Raw genomic sequence first — 9,997 nt, 5'->3', positions numbered from 1 at the left:
CAAGTTCCAATGGTCTGGTGATGAAGAGAGCCTTCTACACCCAGAGAAAGAACTGTGGGAACTGAGTATGGATCGCAACATAATATTCTCCTTCTTTTTCTTGTTTACTTGCATTTGTTTTCCTACTCATTTACTTTCTATTTTGGATCAGATTTCTCTTGTGCAGCAAGAGAATTGTATAAATATATTTATACATATTGGATTTAACATATATTTTAACATGTTTAACATATATTTAATTGCTTGTCATCTAAGGGAGGGGAGGGAGAAGGAGGAGAACATCTGAAACACAAGGCTATGCAAGGGTCAATGTTAAATTATCCATGTATATGTTTTGAAAATAACAAGCTTTATTAAAAGGCCTGATCATCTTATTGTTGAAGAGAGCCATATCCATCAGAATTGATCTTGTTGCTGGGTACAACTGATGAAGTCAGGGTTAAGAAGGAGAGGTGTGGCAGGATTAGGTGAGAGGTTCCTTGTTCTCCAAGGTGCAGGTGTAATGAAGGAAATTAGCTTACTCAAAGGCTGTGATAAAAAAAGCTTTTATTGTTAGAGACACACCAAAATAAGGGCTTTCTTGGCAGGCAATATCATTTTCAAGAGAGAGTGATTTTTGCAGAGATATTTTCTGAAGGCCTACTTTATACAGAAATGTAAGAATAGGCAAAACCATTTGAGTTTGTATATGAAAAGAGTCATTCTCTGGATATTCCTCTTCTTGGTTCCAGAGGGTGTGAGACCATTTAAGTTTGTATATGAAAAGAGTCATTCTCTGGAGGCTCATCCTGTCTCTAGAGGATATAAGACCATTTGAGTTTGTATAACTTTTTGTTGATGATTTTACATAACTTTACAAGGCTGTCTGATTTTGCTCTCCTCACAGTGATCTCCTAGTTCTTATTTCACTTAGCATCAGTTCATGTAAATCTCTCCAGGCCTCTCTGAAATCATCCTGCTGGTCATTTCTTACCGAACAATCATATTCCATAATATTCATATACCACAATTTGTAATAGTTCCAAAGCTATTCCTTTCAGCATAAAGGTTCCAGGAAGGGCTTAATGTTATTGTTCCTTTAGCATTTGGTTCATGAAGTGGAAATTTAAAAATTAACAGGGGGTTGATAATCAGATTAAAAAGTATTAGGGGCTGTAAGAAAGACTATTTTGAATAATAAGAAAGTAATATTGCTTGTTTTGTTTAGCACTATATTTGATTTTGATGGGGGTGAACCTTGAAACTGTGTCACCTTTAATCTGTAAAAGAAGGGTGATTGGGGTCTCAGACTCTCTCCTGGGAGCATACCTTTCCCAGACACAATTTAAGTGGTCTCATTCAGTTGAAAATCTCAGCCTGATAATCCTACTGAGTGGCTGGAAACTCCAAGATAAGTATTCTCTTTTCAACTGGAAACCTAGGTCCTGGGCATTGATGGAAACTCCAGCCTCAGAAGGCTAATGATAGACAACTCTGAACTCCAGATCTTTGCAGAAGTCCGAAACAGCATTATGCTTGCCAAGGAAGCTGTCTTTTTGGCAAAGCTATCTTCCAGGACTCTTGCCCATTGTGAAGGTATTCTTTTCTTAGTGTTTACCCTTGTTATTTCCCGGACAGGACCTTACCCACTGAGAAATCTTTCTTCCTAACAAAGCTGGCTGCTCAGCAGCAACAATAAATCTCTTGCCACAAACAGATCTCAGGTTTGTGAATACCCTGCATTGACCACGGGATTCTCCACCACTAGCCTCATTATTTGTATCTCATCAGTTTCATAATGCAGTGTATCCCAAAAGTCTCAATATACTTTTGTGCTATCAAAGCTTAAAATGAATCAGTGCAGCTTAAGATTGCACTGGGATTTTTGGGACAATCTGTATTATTTTTGCTGTGTGGTTCAGAAATGGTGAGGGATCACCATTTTAATAAAAAAGCTGGAGAGATCTCTAGAAAAAAAAGCAAAGTTTATTATACATTCTCTAGAGAAGGGTGTCCCACCCATTAAGCAGACAATCAAAGGGAGGAAGCCCCTTTGGGGGCAGGGTCAACACTTTTAATCCCTAAAGCAAATACCCGCTTCCACCATTGACCCTCATCCTTATTGGCTAAGGATCTTACATTCTAAATGCGGGAACTACCCAAGAAATTGAATTTGACCAATAAGTACATAGTTGCCCATATTTGACTGAAACAGGGAGACGCTGATGTCATGGGGGGATAACAAGAAGGGGACTTAAGTATGCCCTTCACTCAATCTTCAAAGTCCTTCAAGGCCTATTCAAACTCTGAAATAGATGAAGCCTTACTCGATTTTCTTAACTGTCTTGAAAGATCTCGCCTCATCTCGTTCAGTGCTAAAAATTAGTTTTTGTGTTAGAAAGCAACTTGGGATTGTTGAAATAAAGAATTATGTGTTTTTATTATACATATGTATTTTATTAAATTATGTATTTTTATTTAAAATAAATATTTACTGGAATGAAGAGGGAAAAAAAGGAGCTTGGGATTGCAAAGAGGTGGAGAGGAGAGAGAAGTAGGTAAATGGAAAAAAGTGTAAAACTTTCCATCCCTAAACCTATCTTCTGTTTGTTCTTAAGACTGGCATTATGGAGCCTCGCAATAATCTAATATCCTGCTGCCTGACCATCCATCCCTCAGCCCCAATCAAACACACAAATACTCACTATAAGACCCATACAGTTTTACTTGTGGAAGTTCCTATTCCTTGTATCATTTTCCTGTGGAGATCCGAAAACAATGGTGCCTGTGTAAATAGAGAAATAAAAATTTAAAATATCTATTGTTTTAAGCTATTAAAGATTATAAATGCTTTAAAAGGACATTGAGTTTGGCACCCTGAAGTAAAGCCCAAAGTACTAAAGCAGTGTGTGTGAGAAATGGATGAGCATTTGGTTTCCACAATTATAGAAATTAAATTGAGAAATGAAACAAATTAGAAAATTAAAAAAGTTTTTTATATAGAAATATATAGAAAATAGAAAAAAAATTAAATTAAAAATTAAAAAATTCACAAAGGCATTAAACAACCAGGAATGAAGTTTTAACTTTGATTGGGAATCTCTAGGATTTTGCCCTTCCCCTTCTCCAGGTAACCTTCCTCCATAAGAATGAAAAATGTGTGCTCCTTAGAGGCAGGAACTAGCTGTGTAATAAGAAAATCAAGTTTCTTTTTGGACTAGGAAGGATTGGAAGAGTGGAGACATGATCAACCAATAGTAAGAGCTCAAAGAAGAACTATTCTAATCATATTTTGCTTAAAATTGGGTGTATTACCCAATTTTATAAGGGAAAATGGTGACTGTGAAAAGTGATATTTCTTCAAAAGGAAACTATAAATTAACCAAGCTATAGGATGAGGTTCCCATTTCCCCCGCCTTTCTTCTCTGACAAACAATTCCCAGGATATGGATGGCAATTCTGGGAATGTATAGAATAAACTGACCTAATCCATATCTACCCATCCTATACATTGAGAACATATATCTCAGGGTCAGCAAAAGACATGTCTCTGTTTAAATTCGAATGTATGTGTTGTTTCCCGTTTTCCCCTGATTTAGCACTTATTTTACAAGCCAGTGTCAGATTGTTTTAATTATTGATGCTTCCTAATATAGTTTAAAAAAAAAAACCCAACCCCCCCATAAACCTTTCATACTTAGAATGTAAGGTCACATTTTCAGCCAAAGTGAACCAGCAAAAAGGGATTAATATTTTGTCAGGGAATTTATATATTCTTTATGATGCTTATGCTCAGTGTCTCATTTTTACCTCTTGTGTGGTTGGAGTGACTTCTGTATCTCGTGAGAAATGAATTAAACTTTTTCTTTACATCTTGAGAGATTTCTGAAATTTATTGGGTGGGTTATATATCACACAGTTTGGGAGCTCATCCTGAGATCACGTGATCATGGAGGTCACCAGGTTTTTGGAACTTGGTAAGAGGCTCCCTGCCTGATTTCGGCAGTTTGCCATGTTTGAAAGTCTTCTTCCCCATTTTGAGCAAAAATGATCGGAAGCAGAGAAACTCAGTGTAAAGCAAAAGTAAACCTGCAGCTCAAAACCTGACCTGTCAGTGAGAGAATGCAGTTAGGCAACTTTTGTGCACAAAACCCAAAAGCAAGGAAAGCTGGATCTTGGAGTCTGAGGGCATTAGATTCCAGGAGGGTCAGGACTATTTGGGTGACTGAGGTTTGGGGAATCTCCGCCAAATTGGGTGTAAGAGACAGGGATTTAAGCCCACTTGATCCTGAAAAGTCTGGTCAAATATTCAAAATGAGAAGGGCTCAGGCCCTTCTCCACAGAAAAGAAAATAGATTCCCTTGGGAAATAGATTAAGCAATTGGGTAGACTACCATAACATGAGGGCAAAAGTAAAAAGAAAATGATTAAATATTGTTGCTCTGTATGGAAGGGATGTTCCCAGGGCTAATTGAGTATGTCAGACTTAAATCTGTATGTAAATGTATGAAACTGAAGTCATGCTGGATGAGTGAGTGTATTGGGTTTTGATCTTGGTAAAGTAATTTGGGATCTAATTCTGAGTTCCTTAGGAATTAGGATAGCCCAATTCTTCTTCTGAATCTGACTGACTGTAACAGCTTTGTAAAAGGTGGGGTGAGAAGAGGAAAATTATATTTAATACAGTAATGATATGGAGCAGGAATGGGTGCTTAACTCTTTCCTGGCTTACAAAAAAGAAGTTTGTGGGAATGAGGAAAATAACTTAAGGACAATTCTGCCTGAATAGGACATTTAGGTAGAATTTAGGGAATCTTAAAAACTAAAGTACTGGTTAATTTTAAAATAACTTTAAATTTGTATGTGTGTTAAAATTGAAAACTTAATTGTTGTGATACAGATTGATTCTGTTCTATTTGAACTGATAAGCAATGGGTTCTTTCTGAGATTGTAGAACCTAGATTTGGTTTGTTATCTAGTACCCTGAATATTTATTAGATTGTAAACTGAAAAACTAACAAGAACTGAGAAATATTTTTAAAAATCTGTTGTTATTATTAGTTTTGCTAACTCAGTAAATGTAATTTAGAAGATTGGGTATTTCCACTTTTGCTTGGGAGTTAAGAGGAAGTTACAACCCAAACCATTTGGCTATTACTAATGAAAATTATAAGATTGTTCATTATATTAAAACCTACAACTGGTAATTACTGTGTGAGTAGAACAAAAGTAAAAAGGGGAAGATTTAGTAATTACTGGAGTGGGGAGATTCTCTATTTGTTAATTAGTCTGAAATTAAAGAAATTGTTAATGGATGGGAGTAAAGGAAAAGATTTCTGTGTACTTATATAGAAGTCTCTCTTGTAAATGGGAAAAATTAAAAGATAGATGTAAATCCCAGAAGTGGAGAATAATTTGGGAGGCAGAGATTGAATTATATAATTGGTATTGAAATTAAAGGTATTACTGTAACCTATTCAACATATAAAGGATTGCTTGCCATCTGGGGGAGGGGGTGGAAGGAGGGAGGGGAAAAATCAGAACAGAAGTGAATGCAAGGAATAATGTTGTAAAAAAAATTACACTGGCATGAGTTCTATCAATAAAAAGTTATTAAAAAAAAGTTAAAGATATTTCTTCAAAATGGGTATTCCTGACAATGACTTGTATACTATTAAATTTAACTTAATAAAATGTGCTAGTTTCTCATTCAAAAAAAAAAAAGAAATTAAAGGTATTAAAATATCAGGTGGTATTTAAAATGCATCTTCTTTTGGTAGAATGTGAATGGCAGAGATAGGGGAAGTTTAAAAATTTCCCATTTAAAATCAATCTGAAAAATCTAGAGGATGTGGTGTGTTAAACAATATCCTATATCATTGAAAGGAAAAATAAGATTGCAATCAGTAATAAAGGGACTTGTGAAGGATGGACTACTAAAACTTTATATGTTCTCTTTCAATATTCTTGTTTTGCTCTTTAAGAAATCAGATGAGATTTATGGATTAATAATTAATTAAAAACATTTTTAGCAGATTCTGTAGGTTTTAAGAATAAATTTTAAGTTGCGGGCACTATCAGCTAAATTAAGTTGTTTGTTGTGTGTTTTTTTTTTAAGTTTTTATAGCTTTTTTACTTACAAGTTATATGCATGGATAATTTTACAGCATTGGCAATTACCAAACCTTTTGTTTCAATTTTTCCCCTCCTTCCCCCCACCCCCTCCCCTAGATGGCAGGATGACTAATACATGTTAAATATATTAAAGTATAAATTCAATACAAAATAAGTATACATGTCCAAACCGTTATTTTGCTGTATAAAAAGAATTGGACTCTGAAATATGTACAATTAGCTGGTGAAGGAAATCAAAAATGCAGGTGGGCAAAAATATAGGGATTGGGAATTCAATGTAATGGTTCTTAGTCATCTCCCAGAGTTCTTTTGCTGGGTGTAGCTGGTTCAGTTTATTACTGCTCCACTAGAACTGATTTGGTTCATCTCATTGCTGAGGATGGCCATGTCCATCAGAATTGATCATTATATAGTACTGTTGTTGAAGTACATAATGAACTCCTGGTTTTGCTCATTTCACTCAGCATCAGTTCATGTAAGTCTCTCCAGGCCTTTCTGAAATCATCCTGGTGGTCATTTCTTACAGAAAAATAATATTCCATGATATTCATATACCACAATTTATTCAGTCATTCTCCAATTGATGGGCATCTCCTCAGTTTCCAGTTTCTGTCCACTACAAAAAAAGGGCTCTACAAACATTCTTGCACGTACAAGTCCCTTTCCCTTCTTTAAGATCTCTTTGGATAAAAGCCCAGTAGTAACATTGCTGGGTCAAAGGGTATGCACAGTTGCCTGCTGTGTTTTTAAACAGGCCCAATTTACATGATTAAAAGCCTTCTGAGGGAAACTGCCCTCTCTGGGATTTTCCAAGTTTTTCAGGTTTGTGGAATCTATCTTGGCTAGAGAGATGTCCCTGGCTGATCTGAATTCTTCTGGGATTTGTACTGGTGCCCCAATATCTTTGATGTGGGACCCCTCCCCAGAATTTCTGATATAGAGGGTGAGATAGTCACAGGACCACAGACTTGTAGCTGGACACCTGGATCCAAATTCCTCTGACCCTTTTCCCCCAGGGTCCTGGAGTCTGCCAATTTCTTTAAAAATTGTGGTCAGACTTGAAAGGGTAGTTTTCTGCCACTTTAAGTTCTGGGGCTGTGTGTGTTAAACACACATTGTAGTTCTGATTTTGAAATTATATGGGATAATTATTATTAACTCATGCATACTAAAATTATGAACTTGTTTATTCTGAATATTGAAATATTGTTACTAGAAATTTAAATCTACATTTGATTTGATATTAAGTTAAAAATGTTGGTTCTCTGGTAACTAACCTAAAGAGGTCACATGTTTGTATCACCTAATTAGAAGAAATATATTTAAGCTACTTATGTGGCTTGCTAAATTGTATATTGGGCTGTGCTTTAAAATTTTGTCAAAACAACTCTGAGATACCACTACACACCTGTCAGATTGGCTAAGATGACAGGAAAAAATAATGATGAATGTTGGAGGGGATGCGGGAAAACTGGGACACTGATGCATTGTTGGTGGAACTGTGAACAAATCCAACTATTCTGGAGAGCAATCTGGAATTATGCCCAAAAAGTTACCAAATTGTTCATACCCTTTGATCCAGCAGTGTTTCTATTGGGCTTATATCCCAAAGAAATACTAAAGAAGGGAAAGGGACCTATATGTGCCAAAATATTTGTGGCAGCCCTGTTTGTAGTGGCTAGAAACTGGAAATTGAATGGATGCCCATCAATTGGAGAATGGCTGGGTAAATTGTGGTATATGAATGTTATGGAATATTATTGTTCTATAAGAAATGACCCGCAGGATGAATACAGAGAGGCTTGGAGAGACTTGCATGAACTGATGCTGAGTGAAATGGGCAGAACCAGGAGATCACTTTATACTTCGACAACAATATTGTATGAGGATGTATTCTGATGGAAGTGGACTTCTTTGACAAAGACTCAATTTCAATTGATAAATGATGGACAGAAGCAGCTACACCCAAAGAAAGAACACTGGGAAACAAATGTGAACTATTTGCATTTTTGTTTTTCTTTCCAAGTTGTTCTTATTTTCTGAATCCAATTCTCCCTGTGCAACAAGAGAACTGTTCGATTCTGCAAACATATATTGTATCTAGGATATACCGCAACATATTTAACATATATAGGACTGCTTGCCATCTAGGGGAGGGGGTGGAGGGAGGGAGGGGAAAAATCGGAACAGAAGCTAGTGCAAGGGATAATGTTGTAAAAAAAAATTACCCTGGCATGGATTCTGTCAATATAAAGTTATTCTAAAATAAAAAATTAAAAAAAATTTTTGTCAAAACAATTGGATATATGGTATAAGTTTTGTGAAATTTAGTCCAAAGCTATTTAGAATATCAATCTTAAAAGTTTTGTCTTGCTTTTTCCTTTTAACAAAGAAGTAGAGGCAGGGAGATTTGGCATATAGGGATGTGTGTAATTGCAGAGCAAACTGTGTCTGAAGGGTGGGTAGTATATCTAGAGATAGATTGGAAGGTATTGAGGAGGTGTCCCTTCGGAGGGAGGGAGCCTGACTCCAGAATTTTTGGTTAAGTTTTAATGAAATGATGTCAGTGGGGAAACTAGGACATAGAGCAAGGGTCCTCAAACTTTTTAAATAGGGGGCCAGTTCATTGTCCCTCAGACCGTTGGAGGGCCAGACTATAGTAAAAACAAAAAAACAAAAACTATGAACAAATTCCTATGCATCCTGCATATATCTTATTTTGAAGTGAAGAAACAAAACAGGACAAATACAATATTTAAAATGAAGTAAAGTTAAATCAACAAACTTACCAGTATTTCAATGGGAACTATGGGCCTGCTTTTGGCTAATAAGATGGTCAATGTTTGGTTCCATATTTGTCACTGCTAGTCGTAACAAGTGATGCAAGTGTGCATCCGTTAGTCTTGATCAGGTTGGAGATTTCAAATGTTTCATTCTAGAAAAAGTCTGTTCACAGACATAATGCTACCAAAGATGATTGCCACTTTGAGTGCATGATTCCTGAGATGAGGATAAGTCTCAGAGGGGAGAGATGCATAGAAATTATGAAGGCTGCTTGAGTTGAATGCATCTTTCAGAGAGTCACAATTCTGCAGTTCAGCCAGTTCCATTTGGTAAATTTTATCCACATTTTCAATGTCAATAGAAAATGGGTTACAGAAAAGCTGTATGTCCTGTTCATGGAGATGAAGCTCTTTAAATCTAAATTGGAATTCCTTTTGCAGTTTTTCCAGTGAATCCACACATGTTTTGTTTGGGAATGCGATCAGCGGTTTTTTCGCTAACAGAATTTTGAGTTATGGGGAGATGGCAGAAGTTTTCCTCCTTTCACTTGTTTGGTGAGGAGGCCTAATTTTACTTCAAATGCTTTGACATGTGATTGCATATCACAGATGAGCTTCCCCTTTCCTTAAAGTTACATATTGAAATTGTTGAGTAGCTCTGTAACATCTGTCAGAAAGGCAAGGTGCCATTTCCATTCTGCATCACTGAGCTCTGGTACTTCTTTGTTTTTTGAAAGCAGAAAAGTTGTAATCTGTGGAAGTAAGTCATAGAAACATTTCAAAACTCTCCCTTGACTCAGTCAATGGACTTCTGTGTGATATTGAATATCTTCATACTCAGCATTTAGCTCAGACAGAAATTCCTGAAATTGTCTGTGATTTAGTGCATTAGCTCTAATGAAGTTAACACAAGATACCACAGTTTTTATAACAGAGTCCCACTTCAATGATTTACGACACAGCGCTTGTTGGTGGATGAGGCAGTGTATGGCTATTGGATGAGAATGGTTATGTTTGTCCATCTCTTGGTTAATGTGAGCAATTACTCTTTATTTAGACCCCACCATACTAGGAGCACCATCAGTTGTCACGCTGGCTAG

The sequence above is a fragment of the Antechinus flavipes genome, chromosome 2 (genome assembly GCF_016432865.1).
Source record: "Antechinus flavipes isolate AdamAnt ecotype Samford, QLD, Australia chromosome 2, AdamAnt_v2, whole genome shotgun sequence".
NCBI lineage: Eukaryota > Metazoa > Chordata > Mammalia > Dasyuromorphia > Dasyuridae > Antechinus > Antechinus flavipes.
The sequence above is the reverse complement of the archived record's forward strand: the minus strand, read 5'-3'. Positions refer to the sequence as shown.